An 18,777-nucleotide genomic window follows, 5' to 3' on the forward strand; every position below is an offset into this window, starting at 1 on the left:
TTACCGTAACAGTACTAGAAATAGATTTGGCAGTATGTGTAGCTTTTTAGTTATAGTAGAAATAATTTTTTAAATTACTGTAATTATTATAGTTATTAATAGTAGAAGTCGTTATATTGATGGGAGGTAGTATTTTGTAGGATAAATTAAGTGTTAATATACATCGCATAATTTTTGTAAGAATCGATACAACCTGTGTTTAAGTTATAGGTAACAGGCTACAAAGGAATGGAATAAATAAATAGAGTCTATAGACAGGTAAAACTCTCCAAATAAGCAGAGAGGCGCAAGTAACAGAAGTAGGCAAGTTTGAGAAGATGACGCTATGCTAAATGGTAAGCCTAAAGACTCAAGGTGAAATAGCAAACTGGTGCTTGTCATTTATCAAAACTTCTTATTTTATTGCGAAGATTAGAGTTAATGTGAGAGAGCTTAGAACAGGCTTTGAATTCATATCGCAGTACAAGCTTCAAACGGTTCCACGAAGAAGAACTGCGGAACGATAGGACTACAGAGGAAAGAAGAAATACCGAAAAAGACACTAAAACTAACTGCCATAAAAAAAACATTCAGTAATTTTGTATTAATGCACAAATATTTCACGGGGTAATAGGGAGAGGGACAGATATATTATACGATGGGTGTTAATTAAATAATGGAACACATTTATTTCTGAAATCAGGTTGTTTTTGTTCCGGTTCCAGCACACCATATTATTCACCACCATGTTGGCTACAAACCCCAGTCTTTCAAGATAATCTCAGTCCAGTGCGACGGTCTTACACCAACATGCTGGGAGGGGGTGTGTGCCCACATGGTACCACTTTACTGGTGCACATCGGAGCCAGCGTCCTACTGAATCTACACTCCTGGAAATGGAAAAAAGAACACATTGACACCGGTGTGTCAGACCCACCATACTTGCTCCGGACACTGCGAGAGGGCTGTACAAGCAATGATCACACGCACGGCACAGCGGACACACCAGGAACCGCGGTGTTGGTCGTCGAATGGCGCTAGCTGCGCAGCATTTGTGCACCGGCGCCGTCAGTGTCAGCCAGTTTGCCGTGGCATACGGAGCTCCATCGCAGTCTTTAACACTGGTAGCATGCCGCGACAGCGTGGACGTGAACCGTATGTGCAGTTGACGGACTTTGAGCGAGGGCGTATAGTGGGCATGCGGGAGGCCGGGTGGACGTACCGCCGAATTGCTCAACACGTGGGGCGTGAGGTCTCCACAGTACATCGATGTCGCCAGTGGTCGGCGGAAGGTGCACGTGCCCGTCGACCTGGGACCAGACCGCAGCGACGCACGGATGCACGCCAAGACCGTAGGATCCTACGCAGTGCCGTAGGAGACCGCACCGCCACTTCCCAGCAAATTAGGGACACTGTTGCTCCTGGGGTATCGGCGAGGACCATTCGCAACCGTCTCCATGAAGCTGGGCTACGGTCCCGCACACCGTTAGGCCGTCTTCCGCTCACGCCCCAACATCGTGCAGCCCGCCTCCAGTGGTGTCGCGACAGGCGTGAATGGAGGGACGAATGGAGACGTGCCGTCTTCAGCGATGAGAGTCGCTTCTGCCTTGGTGCCAATGATGGTCGTATGCGTGTTTGGCGCCGTGCAGGTGAGCGCCACAATCAGGACTGCATACGACCGAGGCACACAGGGCCAACACCCGGCATCATGGTGTGGGGAGCGATCTCCTACACTGGCCGTACACCACTGGTGATCGTCGAGGGGACACTGAATAGTGCACGGTACATCCAAACCGTCATCGAACCCATCGTTCTACCATTCCTAGACCGGCAAGGGAACTTGCTGTTCCAACAGGACAATGCACGTCCGCATGTATCCCGTGCCACCCAACGTGCTCTAGAAGGTGTAAGTCAACTACCCAGGCCAGCAAGATCTCCGGATCTGTCCCCCATTGAGCATGTTTGGGACTGGATGAAGCGTCGTCTCACACGGTCTGCACGTCCAGCACGAACGCTGGTCCAACTGAGGCGCCAGGTGGAAATGGCATGGCAAGCCGTTCCACAGGACTACATCCAGCATCTCTACGATCGTCTCCATGGGAGAATAGCAGCCTGCATTGCTGCGAAAGGTGGATATACACTGTACTAGTGCCGACATTGTGCATGCTCTGTTGCCTGTGTCTATGTGCCTGTGGTTCTGTCAGTGTGATCATGTGATGTATCTGACCCCAGGAATGTGTCAATAAAGTTTCCCCTTCCTGGGACAATGAATTCACGGTGTTCTTATTTCAATTTCCAGGAGTGTATAACCTCCCCAACATACACATACTGCTTCTCACAGAATGCGCCCTTCATTGGAACGAACAGATGGTCGTCGGAAGGTGCAAGATCCGGGATGTAGGGTGGATGAGTAATCCAATGGGCACACACCTTCGAGTAGCCCAACGAGTGTATCAGAGGACTAACACAGATGTCCACTTGTGCAGCGAGGTGTTAGACTGTGATCTGTTGATCACGTCAAATGAGAGCGTCTGCACATGCCAACACTGTAGAAGTCAGAGCTGTGTGTGGCCAGCTGGCATGCTTAGGATCTGACAAGTTTTCGCCTCTTGCTGTGATGACAGGCGCCTCTCCCGTCCACTCACTATGCTTTTCCTTACTACCAGGTCTCTGTAGACAATATGCAAGCGCCTATGGATATCTGCGATGCTCTGGTTTTCCTCAAAAATAAAGTCAGTGCCTAAGCGAGGTGGTAAACAATAGCCCTGGATTCGGTGTGGGGCGTCAGTGAGGTGGGTGGACTGGTGTGACCTGTTGTGGCTTTGTGAACCGCTGAGGGCTACGGCTGGATGAAGCCTCTGTCTCGTTTCTAGGTCCCCGGTTCAATACACACACAATACACAATACAAGCGACGTGGCGCATGTCGCAGTGGTGAGCACACTACACTAACATTTGGGAGGAAGATGGTTCAAACCTGCGTTCGGCCATCCTGATCTAGGTTTCCCTAAATTGCTTCAAGCAAATGCCAGGTCGGTTCCTTTGAAAGGGCACAGTGAATTTCCTTCCCCATCCTTCCCACCAAATCCGATGGAGCCGATGACCTCGCTATTTGGTCTCCTCTCCCAAATCAATCGACTAACCAAACTCAGTGACAGTTCTCTACTTGGAACTCACCTCCGCTACAGACTCCACTTTGAAGACTACGTATAGCGCACCAACGTACTGGAACGTCATGAAAGTATAGGGACTGAAGCAGGAGTATTCCACTATATCCCACAACAAATTCAGAGGGTTTTTTTTTTCAACCGAAGTTGGCCAAGAAAAAAATGTGTTGCATGACATACTGAACGCCTAGTACATGGAGAATCGTTAAATAATCTCAGAACACAAAATATTAGTAACCCTTTGAAAAGAACACAGTTGTCGTTATGAAACACTGTTGATGATGCAGAACTTTTACTGGGTGGTGGTGCGGCCTCCATCAATTTATGGTACTGAAGTGTCGTTCCAATTGGTTGTATGGAATCAACGCAGTAATATCGGTCGACATGGAGACATAACAAGATGTCAGTTAGGAACATCGGTCTTGTGACGTTCCCATATCACACCGTGAATGGATTTGCCCAATTTCTACCAACGTAGACTGCCCAACGTATCTACACAGAGTAGTGTACCAGTCGCACCATTTGAAGAAGTTTGGTTTTAGGGACGCTACAGGCACTTCAGAGGCAGTTTAGACGTTGCGGTTGATAATGGAAGCAAGATCAAAGAAAGATCAAGTTACTTTCATTGGATTTGTCTACCTGAAAAAAGGTTCGACACTGTCAATCCGTGCGCGGTGTTCGATATTGGAGAAAAATAAGGTTAAACCATAGCAAAAGATGGATAATATACAATATGTACGAAATCAAGAAGGAATAATAAGAGTAGAAGACATAAAACGAAATTCTGGTATGAAAAATGGTGTGAGACATTTATGTAGACTTTCGCCCTATTGTTCAAACTATACATCGAAAAAACAATGACGAAAATAAAAAAAGTACAAGATTGGAATTAAAATTCAAGGTGAAAGGATGTCAATGTTAAGATTCGCTGATGACATTGATATCCTAAGTGAAAACCAAGAAGAATTACAGGATGCGTTGAATGAAATGAACAGTCTAGTTAGTACAAAATATGGACTGACAGTAAATCGAAGAAAGACGAAAGTAATGAGACGTAGCAAAAATCAGAACTTTGAAAAACTTAACTGATTATCACGAAGTACATGAAGTTAAGGAATTCTGCAATCTTAGCAGCAAAATAACCCACGACGGACGGAGCAAGAAGAACATAAAAAACAGTCTAGTACTGACAAAGAGGGCATTTTTGGCCAAGAGAATTCCACTAGTATCAAACACACACTTAAGCTTGAGGAAAAAATTTCCAAGAACGTACGTTTGGAGCCCAGCGTTGTATGGTAGTGAAACATGGACTGTGGGAGAACCGGAACAGAAGAGAACTGAAGTATCTGGGAGTGGTGCTACAGAAGAATGCTGAAAATTTGGTGGGCTGACAAGGTAAGGAATGAGGAGGTTCTCCGCAGAATCGGTGAGGAAAGGAGTATGCGGAAAACACTGACAAGAAGAAGGGACAGAATGGTAGGACATCTGTTAAGACATCACAGAATAACTTCCAAGGTACAGGAGGGAGCTGCATAGAGTAAAAACTATAGAGGGTAACAGAGACTGGAATATATCCAGTGAAGTCACAAAATGATAAAAACATACGCAGTACAAGGGTCTTGGTGAGTTGCTAGCCTACAACTTTGTTTCTCCCACATGGTCTTTATAAATGTTTTTTTAGTTCCACAGTTCTTTCTACCCCCTTCGTTGCAACTATAGACTACTGCTTTCAGTGAGCTACATGTTTATAAGTTAACTCGAATGATAGAGAGTTGCGCTAAGCCTTTCCGCTATGAGTTGTTAAAAAGAATCTCTGTGAGTACTGTTCAAGTACCCCTATATGACACTATTTCTTAGTACCCTTCTATTCTTAAGATCTTAGTTAACAATTCGTTGTCCAATAATTTTTTTTCATTATTAATTTGTGTACGGATCACCTAAGGATGCGTTTCAATCGACGCGAAGCCGGTCGTAGCTTTGAATAAAAGTATTTTACATGCAGAGCTAATCGTTCCATTCAAAAAATTATGCAGATACGCCATTTCCTGCCAAAGCCACTAGTTAATTATTGGACTGCGTAGAGCCATCAAATTCCAAGCATGTTGACAGCTACGTTTCATTGCAATTTTCCTTGTAGTCATAGAAATTGTCGACGGGGATAAGATCGGACAATTCAGTGGGATAGTCGAGATGCTACAGGGTACCTTCGTGTTCGTCAGGTCAGGAAAGTATTTGTGCATATACCACTGTCGTCATCTTGTCCTCATCTTACTAATGAACTCATTGCAGAAGAAAATGCAGCACCTGGTTGCAGAGAATGCTGAAATAAACACAGTGGTTCGTCTTAGGAGTAACATGATTAATTGGGCACAAGTGGTGGTTCGAGAAACACCACCAAAACATCGTAGTACCAACTTCGGCTTGAATTACACAATCGACACACCACTGGTTAAACGGTTAAAGGCTTCATGGGCAGTTAGTGCTCTCGACTCCTCGTATCACCTGAAAAGAGGAAACCCACCACTGGCTAGGACACACCACGCATTATAATGTTACAAAGCCCTTACCATCAAACTGGAGGGATGATCATGACCTTTTCTGCAGTTAGTGCTCTCGACTCCTCGTATCACCTGAAAAGAGGAAACCCACCACTGGCTAGGACACACCACACATTATAATGTTACAAAGCCCTTACCATCAAACTGGAGGGATGATCATGACCTTTTTTGCAGTTAGTGCTCTCGACTCCTCGTATCACCTGAAAAGAGGAAACCCACCACTGGCTAGGACACACCACACATTATAATGTTACAAAGCCCTTACCATCAAACTGGAGGGATGATCATGACCTTTTCTGCAGTTAGTGCTCTCGACTCCTCGTATCACCTGAAAAGAGGAAACCCACCACTGGCTAGGACACACCACACATTATAATGTTACAAAGCCCTTACCATCAAACTGGAGGGATGATCATGACCTTTTTTGCAGTTAGTGCTCTCGACTCCTCGTATCACCTGAAAAGAGGAAACCCACCACTGGCTAGGACACACCACACATTATAATGTTACAAAGCCCTTACCATCAAACTGGAGGGATGATCATGACCTTTTTTCAAATGCAGGCCACATGTCCTGTAGATACACGTTATACGTATTTAATGCAATGTTTTCCGTGACCCTCTGCATCCTTGATCATTGTTAATTCTTCATCTTTTAGGGGCAGTTTCACATTTCAACCGCAAGAAAGTGTCCTAAACCTCTGTCCGCACCTCCGCTCTCTTTGACAAGGCCGTTGGCTTAATAAGGGATGACTTCTTATGCCGGAAGTCTTCGGCCGCAACTGCTAATGATATTTATTCAAAATGTATGCAGTGGCGGGTTTCGAAACCGGATCCGAGGACGTTTTGATTATTAATCGAAGGCGCTACTACCTTTGTTTCGAAAGGAACCTTTCTGTCGCCCAAGGGGAGAGGGGGGGAGGGGCAAATTGGGAGGGTGTCGCAATCTGAGGCCTGACCACCACGTCCCGTTCCCACACAGCAGGAACTAAGGAAAGCCTGGGGAACGTGGAATAGAGATACAAAGAAAATGAATGATTCATTTATTTATTTTTTTATTTTTTATTTTATTGTTTTCTTTAAAAATTATGATTAATACCACCGAGAATAGAAGAAAACAGACATCAAAAATGGCTCTGAGCACTATGCGACTTAACTTCTGAGGTCATCAGTCGCCTAGAACTTAGAACTAATTAAACCTAACCAACCTAAGGACATCACACACATCCATGCCCGAGGCAGGATTCGAACCCGCGACCGTAGCGGTTGCTCGGTTCCAGACTGTAGCGCCTAGAACCGCACGGCCACTTCGGCCGGCAAACAGACATCGCGAGGAGGAGGGCGCGGCAAGGCAACACACTCAGTGAGACTATCGATGCATAGGTTTTCGGAGAACGTAATTCCGATTTCTTGAGAAAATACCGGTTCTAAGACTGTAAGAGGAGGGGATCAACTCCTCATGGCAGGAACACGCCACCCTGGGGTGGATTAAGGAGGACACTAAACAGGAAATGGGAGAAAAATTGTCTGTGGATCAGGGACAACAGCGGAATGTCGTTCATTAAGGAAGTGCCAAAACTCAAAGACAATATTCTCGCCATCAGAAAACTAGTAGTGAACTTTGTGTTCACAAATCCACGTCAAGGAGTTCGTTTTAGTTTGTGGGAAGTATCCCGAGTTCGAAAAGAGGTGCATGTGAGGAAATATCTGATGAGGGGTCGTACAGATGATCAAGACTATCAACTGTCGCACCAAGAACCAGATACTTATCGCCGATCCCCATCCGGTAATGTTCGACCGTGTCCGGATCAACATAGACGACACATAGCAGGGTCTGCAAGGTGAATCTCGTGAAGGCGTGACCGGCATACTTGCTTCTCATTGAGCATAAGGTACCATGCAGACGTACAGTCAGTAGCAAGACAAGGTGCACTCAGTGATCGCCAGACGGCACATCAATAGGCGTGGGAATGCTTCCCCTCAACCACATTCGGTGACTGCTGAAGAAAGCCACCTTCGTGGATGTCAAGCGCGTCGCAATATCGTAGTACTGACGTAGCTCAGTTCGAGGAAGTAAATGGCGGAAGAAAATGAAGGGCGGTAGAACGTCCGAAACCCTCATAGGGGCTCAGACAGGAAGGACAACGATGCCACAGCACCAGTTGAGAGCTGATGAAAAGAGCTATCGTTCTTTCAGAGACATGAGAGAGACTTAAACCGCGCCTGCACCGTGGGAGGCTGAGGTACTCGTACCTCGTGATGATGCCGTAAGCATGCGGGTCGCCGTAGACTGTGTAAAGTATCCGTGCCACGTGGGAGCCGACCGTTAAGGGCAATCGTGCGCCACAGGTCACTTGTGAAATCGACTCCTAAGCATCGGATAGTACCAGCTACACGCAGTGGAGCAGCGCTGTTAGCAGGAAGCTCCACACCTACTGGCAGGCTCCCGATTTGCAGACGTTAAGGTGGATACCAGAATTTCGGCGTAGGTGGTAGCCCAAACCAGTGACTCCCTGACCTCGGCACCGATACGAAGGACGATGACGAGATCATTCGTCAGCAGCTGAATACAGGGCTACCGATAGACATCCCAGACAGTTGTTGACGGAGGCCGCAGATCAACGGCTCCATCGTGAAAGCTACAACAGCGCAGAGAGCGGGCAGCCTTGACGCAACGATCGATTGATCGTGATGAGAGACTTGAGACGGCCACTGTACGCCGGACGGAGGAGATTCATCACGACGTCGACGAAAGTAGTAGGGTATCCCAAAAAAATGGTTCAAATGGCTCTGAGCACTATGGGACTCAACAGCTGAGGTCATTAGTCCCCTAGAACTTAGAACTAGTTAAACCTATCTAACCTAAGGACATCACAAACATCCATGCCCGAGGCAGCATTCGAACCTGCGACCGTAGCGGTCTTGCGGTTCCAGACTGCAGCGCCTTTAACCGCACGGCCACTTCGGCCGGCAGGGTATCCCATATTGGACTCCTTCCAGGTAGTAGTGATCGATCCGATCGAACGTCTGGCTGCACTCAAAAGCTGCCGAAAGTCCAGGCACACGATGAGCGTTAGTAAGAGCGAGTAAGTTCTGATAGAGGGCAGCGTAGATGTTACTGGCACCTCCCAAAGAAGTTTGATCAGATCAACAGTCGTACGAACATTAATCAAAGTCCTCCGGTGGTGGTGCCGCCCTGCTATTACACGGTATATAGACTGACACTCATGAGCTAACCCATCGTGTCTGCGCGTCCCGACCAACAGCTTCATCAAGGTGACTTCGTGAGGTGTGTGAGCTGTGTCTTGGCACGATTCACCATCGCCTGACTTTCTGGCGAATTTTGTATCGTAGTACATTCCCGGAGAATGGTGAAATAGAAATCTTGGGTGCGTCGCCGCTGCGCCACAACTTCCCTTCCGTAACCAATCAAGTCCTTGCGGACAGCAGGCTTTTGGCAGAGGATTCTCTATGACAGGGTAGACTAATATGCATCACGGAGTTAATGTGGTCTCGATGAGCTGACGGCAGTCAGATGAAGTAAGATGAATCGTTTTCAGTTTCCACGGTCCCCGGCGCGCCACACCTTTTGCCTTTTGGCGACAGAGGTTGAGGGCACAGATATATGCGTCATGGTCAGAGAACCCAGCGGTCCAGACTTCCGCAGCTTGCACACCACTGACCATATCGCGTGAGAGATAATACACGATCATGGCGGCTAGAGGAATTCTTAGTGAAATGCGTAATCCCTGACTGATCACCATGAAATGCCACCAAGAGTCCAGAAGGCTGAGCTTCTGGAGAATTTCCGCTAGCGCCGCGCAGGGAGAGTGATGCAACTGTTGGTCTTGGGATGCCTGAATGAAGTCGCCTCCCATGATCAATGCATCCTGCCGACCCAGGAAGAGAGCCGTAACCGCCTCGGAGAAGAAAGTGGAACGTTCGCGGAGGAGACCCGAATCAGACGCCACTAAACATGAGAGCGATACCTCTGGCATCAGGGAGATAGTCAACTGTACGATCGCGGATGCTGTCACGAAGAAGTATCGCCACCCCACTACCAGTAGGGCAAGCATGGGATATATGCGCCGTGAATCCACACAAAGCACAAAAGGTTGCAACATACACGCTATACAGGAGGTCAAAGTCAATGTCCACAGCATACAACATTTCATGGAGTAAAGACAGTTTGTGACTTGCATGAATGGAATTGACATCGACTTTGACTACGTCATAAGTTTGAAAAGCTGATGATGCAAACTCATGGGAAGCACAGAGCTCCCTGTCAGGCCGCCACGGAAGGGCAAATCACTGTAATGGGAAGGGGTTCTATCGCTCTGTATACCTCCAGAACTTCCATCCTCAACATCGACGTCGTTCACTCAGGAGACAGATGTCTCACCAGCCCATTTCAGTGGAACAATATCAGAAGTGCGCTCACAGGTAGCGTCAGACACACAAAGAGAGGCAATCGCAGCAGACGCAGACGGAGAATGGTCGTTGTCCGTAGTTGGGTGTTAAGGGGAGGCAGAGGAGCGGAGAGACGTCGCGTCGTCAGGTGTCAGGGCTTCAACGGCTTGAAGACAGTGCTTCATCAGTAGGATGGTCATGATACTGTGCAACCATCCGGTGGAGGCAGTCAATGGTTCCTAACATGTTGTTCCGTGTCGGACGGCGCGCGGCTGTCGTTCAAATGTTCAAATGTGTGTGAAATCGTATGGGACTTAACTGCTAAGGTCATCAGTCCCTAAGCTTACACACTACTTAACCTAAATTATCGTAAGGACAAACACACACCCATGCCCAAGGGAGGACTCGAATCTCCGCCAGGATCAGCCGCACACAGTCCATGACTGCAGCGCCCTAAACCGCTCGGCTAATCCCTCGCGGCGCGGCTGTGGTCCGACATGAGGCCAGACTGCAGAAAATTGGAGGTCGGTACAGCTCCATGACCAACAATGAACAACCATGGGGTTGGGATAGGCAACCTGCGCTTGCTGACTGTCACCGCCAGTTTGTAATGCCTCCGGCAGGAGTTTAGGAGAGACAGGCCAAACGTTCATTGCTTCGTCGAGAGGAGTCGGCGCCGGTTCTGGGTGATTCAGAGTGGGCGCAGCAGGCGGTACCGTCGCAGACGAGTAAGCTAGCAGTAACACAGTGGGGGCCGCAGGAAGTGCGACGTCTCCGATCGGTGTCTGAATCAAGCGGACATGGGCATTCTGGCCACAACCTGAACAAGTGCGCGGGTTGCCATCGAACATGACGACAGCCCTGCAGCCGGCAATAACCAAGTAGGAAGGCACGTGTTTTCGTAGTTCAGTTTTTACCTGACGCACACCATTGAAGACACGGTAGGTTTCGAACGTCTTACACGTTTCAGCAACATGACTGACGACGTTGCCATAAGGTTTAAAGGCGGCCGCTAAAACGTCCAGATGTACCTCAAACGAGAGTTCGAAAACCCTCAACGTTAGGAGGCCAAACCCAGAGTGATCAACCACGACAGACATTACGTGTTCGTCACACTATCGAAACTTGAGATCATAAGCAACTTGCCGTATAATGTCGGCGCATAGCTCATCATTCGTCAGCTTTTCGTATGCTGTGAATAATGAGGATCGAAAAATGAACTCCGAGAATGTCTTGTGATGGGCGAAGTATTTCATCTCATATAAACCGTTCTGTTTTATATGCTTTTGGTCGCTCACGACCCAAAGGAAAAGTTAATTTAATTGGGGTTTGGCGGCAAGAAAACGCCATCATGATGGTAAATGAAGTCGGAATCTTGGACAACATGCTACGTGGAAGTAAACAAATGCACGCTCGCTCGCAAGCAGCACAAGAGGCGTGACGCAAGCAAAGCATGCGGGCCTCACAACTGCCGAAGGCAGACTGACTGGCCCCAAGTCCGTGGGTCTGAGTCGTTTCAGTGTATGAACCCAATAAACGAGAAGATCCTCACGATGCCTAAAGCAGGAAGGTGGTTGAGCGACAGCAGCAAGGCAGCACTGACCACAACGCGATGGCGATGCGGAAGATGTTAACAGGTTGCGTCAGATGCGAGGGAAACAATGCCGTCGCTATAATAGGCGTGAATGGTGGGTGACGGCTGTACATGAGTTAAACTCTTTGTCACTAAAATCTGAAAGCAAAGAAACACACCACATCCAACAGAGAAATTGTAATTGGTTTCCCACCAGTATATGCTAAAACTATAACGACAAACACATAGAGGAAGTGGACAGTGGTAAAGTCATGGGATTACCGCTTGATAATAAATTCAACTGGGAGGAGCACAGTACAGAACTGCTGAATCACCTAAACAGTCTTTGTTTCCAATGCGAATGTTGTCAGATAGAGGGAATATAAAAATGGAAACTTTGACATGTTGTGCTTACTTTCATTCCAGAATCTCATATGGGATTATTTTTCGATGTAACTCATCATGCAAAGCTAAAGATTTCCAGGTGCAAAAATGAGTAATAACAATTATTTGTGGCGTGAACTAGGGACATGCTCGTTAAAATTTGAAAAACATTTTCTTGGTCTATGGAAAAGAGAATTTCATGCTCATTTCAAAAATATATACTTTATGGGCATTATCATTTTCCGTTCTTTCTAAAACTGAGGTTAAACGTAATGTTGCACAGGGGCCATGCCCATCTGTCAGTTTGAAGTGCGTCAGAATACGTGATGCATTGTTTTGTTCTTCCGTTTTTTCCGTCGTTAGTTACGGATCGTTAACACAGGTGTAATCTAGAAGGCACTGACTCCCAGAACCAAAGTACAGGCATGTCTAGAAGGCTATGGCTCGAATGTAAACAAAGATCTGAGAATATATGATTTTGGAATTTCATATGCATGTGGTTTTGTAGTTATTGTGTTTTGTTTCTGTGTGTGTGTTTCCTGTGCTACAAATGCCGAAAGCAGTGAAATTTAGTCCCAAACGAAAGTTTCGCGGCAACCAGTTCCAAACACAGCCGAATAATATACATCAGTTGCTTCGAAATTCCACTGCGGAAACTGTTTCTACAAATAGTGATTCTAGACGTAGATTTTCGCTTTCTAAATGTAATATTGTGGGCGGCAGCAACGACAGAAATGTTATCGTGAACCGAAATATGCTCTCAACACTTTTGAAGGGTGCTGTGAAATCTAAGTACTGCCATTGTGAAGATAGTATTGACGTTTCTGAAGACATTTCAGCAAGGGTCTCTCAAGTCGTTATTGATTGCCTGTAACTCGTGTAAGATGAACGGTGATAGTATGACATCGACAGTAACTGATAGTCTACATTACAGTGTAAATATTCATCTTGCTTATGCAATGCGATGTATTGGAAGGGGAGGGAGAGTTGCCCAGACTTTGTGTGCAGTGATGGATTTGCCTCCACCTCCAGTGAGGTTCAACAGATACAATAAATTAATACATAATGCTTTATGCGGTGTAAGTGAACATTCAATGCAAAGAGCAGCAGAAGAAGCAGTAGCCTTGTCTGAGATTACAGACATTGTAGCAGCGTTTGATGGATCTTGGCAGAAAAGAGGTCATACTTCTCTGAATGAGGTTGTAACTGCCACATTTATTGAAACTGGTAAGATACTACATCATTAATGTCTAACAAAGCACTGCCAGGGTTGTTCAAGTAAATTTATTGGCACCCATGTTTGGGTAAAGAACTTTGATGGCCCAAGTTGAAACATGGAAACGAAAGGAGTTCTAAACATTTTTAGAAGGTAAGACGTCAGTCGTGGTGTGAGTTATGTAGGCTTCGGGATGGAAACTGCAAAGGATACACTACTGTTGTTAATGATAGACCGTACAGGGACACTCTCATAGAAAAGCTCGAATGTGTTGGGCATGTACAAAAAAGAACGGGAGTTCGGTTGAGAAAATTATATAAAGACTTCAGTGGAAAAAAATTGTTAGGCAGAAAACACATAGGTGGTCCTGGTCGTCTTACAGAAAGTGAAATTGATTCTTTGACTTAATACTATAAGGAGAAATGTAGGAGATTTGGAAAACATGAGACGAGATTTTTGGGCAACATGGTTTCACAGAGTGTCAACAGCCGAAACCCCACAGCATGGTTTGTGTCCAAAAGGAGAAGTACTGTTTGAGCAATGCTACAGGCATACAATATACCCACAAGCATTTCTTACCACTTGATGTAGTGGAGGCAATGAGGCCTATGTGTAGGGATGTATGCATGGTCTCTCACTGAATGCAAATGAAAGCTTAAAGAGCCCTATATGGGAGGGAATACCCAAAACCGTGTTTGCTGGGCTGACAGTGCTGAAGATTGGTGTAATGGATGCAGTAATAAGATTCAATGATGGTGCAATTTCAAGGATCAATGTTATGAAGAAATTGAACATACAGACCGGAAATAGTAGGCTTTCAGCTCTGCTATTGATAAGCGGCGGGGGACCGAAGCAGAGACAGCTGCAGAAGCTGCTACCAAGGAGCCAAGGATAAAGAAAAGAATGAAGAGAAAGAGTATGGAGAATAAGGAAACAGGAGGACAACTGGAGTATGCAGCTGGAATGTTCTAAACGAGAATATTGGTAAGTTAATAAATCTGTAAATCTTGTTTTGCGATTTACCGGGAACTAGAATTTTCATCATTCAGGTACACTTTTCTCCTAAATGACCGAAGAAGCTAAACTCACGAAAATTGGTACAGATATTTAGAGTGACCTCCCCTACCTCCCTTGCATACTATTTCCTAAAAGATTTATAACATGATGATGATGTTGGTGATATTTGGGCTACATTTTTAAATATTTTTGTTGTAGTAAAATAAATTTCTTGTCTTTTTCACAGATTACCATCAGGGAAGGAAACCGGAGGAATAAAACATTCATGTGAATGTTGTCTGTAGTCTGACTCATTTTCCAAGTTGTGCAGTCAGTGGTTCCAAAGAAAATGGTACGGCAGTGAAATAGTGTTCTGTTTTTTATACTATTATAAATACTGTTGTCAATAACAAAATATAACAAATATCTCAATATTTTGGGAAATGCTTTGCCTAATGATCCTAATTGTGTGTAAGAATTTTGTGCTACCTCCCATTTATAGATCAGTTGTACTATGAGGGTGAATATAATGCTAAAAATGCAGCCCGTTCAGAGGCGTGTCTCCTTAACTGCTTCTTCCAAATATATTTATTACTTGATGGAATTTGTCATTAAAAAATATACCTCTTTTCAAAACAATAGCTCAGTTTAAATATACCTCTTTTCAAACCAATAGCTCAGTTTATTGAATCACTACCAGAAATAGAGTAATCTCTACAAAGATTTAAAGTCACTTACAATGGTCCAAATACGTGCCCATTGTTCAGAATACCCATTTTCAACAACTTGCCGGCAGCCATAGAAAGTTCGACTAACAATGAAGCTCAGTTTAAGAGGAACCTAAAGGATTTATTAGTGGCCAAATCCTTCTACTCCACTGATGAATTTCTTAGGAGAAACAACTGATACATATGTGTGTGTGTGTGTGTGTGTGTGTGTGTGTGTGTGTGTGTGTGTGTGTGCGTACAATCTGACTTCTGTACAAATTCATTGCAGTGTGCGTTGTAAACTGATTCTTCTATTCCGTGTTTAGTAGCTCATAAAATCAAAATATGTTTACATAATTTTTCCTCGTTCCACATCCATGCGAATCATTCCACTTGAAATTTGTGGAAGGTGCATTACCATACTGGTATCTCTCTTTCATTGTAAACATTTGTCTGTATTCTTGTTCTTCTGACATTTTCTACATCCCAGAGTATCCCCTCACTAAGGATCCATTGGAACGAAAAGTACATCTAATGTAATCTCTTGTGAACACTTGTACAGCCGTCCCTCACCCTTCACGCCTTCTATAGCGACGTTTTGTTTCCGTCGCATCTGATGCCACCTGTATGTATCTTCTGCATCTCTGAGCGATCAGTACTGCCTTACCTGCTGCTGCTCAGCCACCACACTGTTAAAGGTACTGTAAGGCTCTTCACGTGTCTTAGGTTCATACATTGAAATGGTCTTGGTGCGTTAGTAGACCACAGCTTTATTTCGCCCACGTTGTCTTTATAAAGGTTTTACTTCTATACGTCCTTATATCCCTGTCATTGTAACTATTGACTACAGCTTTTAGCGCGCTGTGTATTTATAAGTTGACACGAATGGTCGAGAAGCTCTAAAGCATTTACCTTCTCTTTATGATTTGTTAAAAAGAATCTCTGAGAATACTTTTCGCGTATTGCTATATGATATTACTTTTCAGTATCCCTTTTCTGTTGAGGCCATTGTTAAGAAAGCTTTGTAAAACGTTCTTCCTTATTAATTTTTGCACCCATCACCTGAGGATGAGTTACAATCGACGCGAAACCGGTCGTGATTTTGAATAAATGTATTTTACAGACAATGCAGAACATTTCATTCAAAATAAGAAAACTGAGCTGTGACTACCCGCAATTTAAACACGTCTGAGGAAAAATGGAGACTCTCTTCTTCTGACGCCATTATTAAGACAGGAGGCGAATCAGATCCATGGTCAGCGTAGTACGCTGCCCAACTAACTCTCCCGTCGCACCCAGCAGGAGGTATGCTCACATCAGTTTGCAGCTAGTGCCGCCTCAGATTTCCGCCTCACACGCAGTCAGAAAGTCAATTCCATCTGCCAGTAGACCTCATCAGAACCCGTGCCGGCCACTGAGAACTGCGGGGCTGGTTCATTACACATTACGCCCGCCTGCGCGTCCAACTGTGTGCGTCCCAATTGTATCATGTTTTCGGCCTTTTCGGGACAGCCGCTGCAACCGGATATTTTAACACAAGAGGAAACCGCGTACGGGCAGGATCTGCTATTACCATTGTGCACATAACACGGATTCCCGCACACCTGCCGCAAACGTTAGCGTAGGTAGAACCGGAAGCGCAACTAAACGAGCGAAAACTCAGTCGTAACAGGATATTCGAGTATCCAAGGGTTAAAACAAGTCATACGTTCGCTCAACACGACTTAACGTATGCAACAACCGAATAGTTTGGATCCGTGTCATAGAACTGATAACGACATGCATCAACCCACTGCACATCTCATGTAATGAGCAAGGAGGCGAAATTGGAGATATTCGGCTGTATGTAGTTGTTCTCCTCCCGCACGAGCTAGCAAAAATGATATGAATACAAGATGAAAGCTCCCTCACGCACCGTAAATACCCTATAGAAAACAAACTTAAACAAGAGTGAGTCTGTTACATCTAATAAGATGTTTTACTTAATGACAGTTCCAGGGCTCGTAATTTTTCTTCTCAACTTCTCCTATTTTATACCCCATCTAACTAATTTATGCTTCCTTCGGTTCTTAGCAAACCAACTTCATGACAAAGCACAGCATTGTGTACTTTTTACAGTGTAAGTTTATTTTGTTAACCGATTTTCAGCTTACAAGGCCATCATCCAAATTTGATGATGGCGTTATCAGCCGAAAACCGGTTAACAAAATAAATCAGTACTGAAGAACAAACACCATATTGTGTTTTTCATTTACAGTTATTCTCAAGCAAGCACTGGTGAATTCCTAATCTTAAGCTATTCAGTTAGTATGTTCTTCGACTTCGACATCCTTAAATTTATCTCACTATAATTTCCCTCTTGCGACTGTGTCACAGCTATTGTACTCTCACAATTTCTCTAGTCCACTTTACTATCTTCTTGGAGATGACAATCGATATCCCTTTCATCCTCAACTCTTTATAATCTTTCATCGTTTGAGATGTACTTTATTTTTCTGCCTTATTTCCAAATAAAAAGAGTTTCCAATCACTAGCGATATTTACTTCCTTTTTCTGTCACGATAAGGTCCAAGTTTCAGACTTGTTGAGGTTACTGCTTCAGCCGAAAGCATATGATTTAGTAATTTGTGGTGCCAGTTAGTATTTGTGTTTTATGTTATATGCTTTCCACAAATAATATACAATTCTTACATTTTCTAATATTGGACGAAATGGGTGAAACGTCGTAGACACTCAGATGTAACATTTTATATTAACATATTGACTTTACCCTGTATAGATGTTTCTACTATGTGATTCAGTTTGTCTAACTGAAACACACGTATTTCATTATTAGTTTGTATCTTTACCCCAATGAATGTGATATGTTACTTTTACTGAACAATACACCAATTGTTTATACTGTTTGGATTTCAGTAGTGATTTGTGGAAAGCATATAACAACCGAACAACCTTCTTAGCAATGGTTCTTTTACACCTTTAGGATCATGCTGGCCACATGAAGAGACGTAATTTTAATCGGTTCTGTGTAATGTTAGGTAATATCAGTACATTATATAATAGTTTCTATTGATGTTACAATGTTGCAGTTACTTGATAATTGACGGTAATATTATGAAAGGGTGCTCCAAAAGTAATGTTTCCGAATCTTTTATGTGAAAGCTCTTATTAACATTTTACTTCCTTTCTCTTCCTGCCTTTGTATTTATTTCATAACATAGTCACCCCGGCGACGAGCAAATTTCCCAGAACGGGAACTAGTTTGTTGTACCACCACTGTAGAATTCTGACTGTTGGCGGAGACATAACCACACCCCTCCTAGCACCGCTTCATCAGTATGACAGTAAAGTCCTCGAAGGCGTTCCTTAAGTTCTGGAAACAGATGAAAATCGAATGGAACCAAGTCAGGATCGTACTGAGGACCATCGATAACAGGGGACTCTAGGCGTGGGATTGTTGCAGATGTCACAGCGCTTGTGTGACGTCTGACAGTTATGTAGAAGGAGAGGATTCTCCATGTGTGGAAGAACTCTTCCAATTCGTGTTTTCGGCTTCCTGAGGTCCTCACAATACCTTGCAGACTTTATTGTGGTGACTTTAGCAAGAATTCCATACACAGACACTTTAAACATCTCAGAACACTTGGAGCATAACTTGATTGCTCATGATATGGCGTTGAACGTTTTTGGTGTCGGTGACCCTTTGTGGCGGAACTCCATTGAGGCTCTCTTGTTTTCGGGGTACAAATGGAACCCAGCTTTCATCACCTGTCAGAATACTCTTAAGAAA

Source organism: Schistocerca americana, chromosome 2 (genome assembly GCF_021461395.2).
Source record: "Schistocerca americana isolate TAMUIC-IGC-003095 chromosome 2, iqSchAmer2.1, whole genome shotgun sequence".
NCBI classification, from domain to species: Eukaryota; Metazoa; Arthropoda; class Insecta; order Orthoptera; family Acrididae; genus Schistocerca; species Schistocerca americana.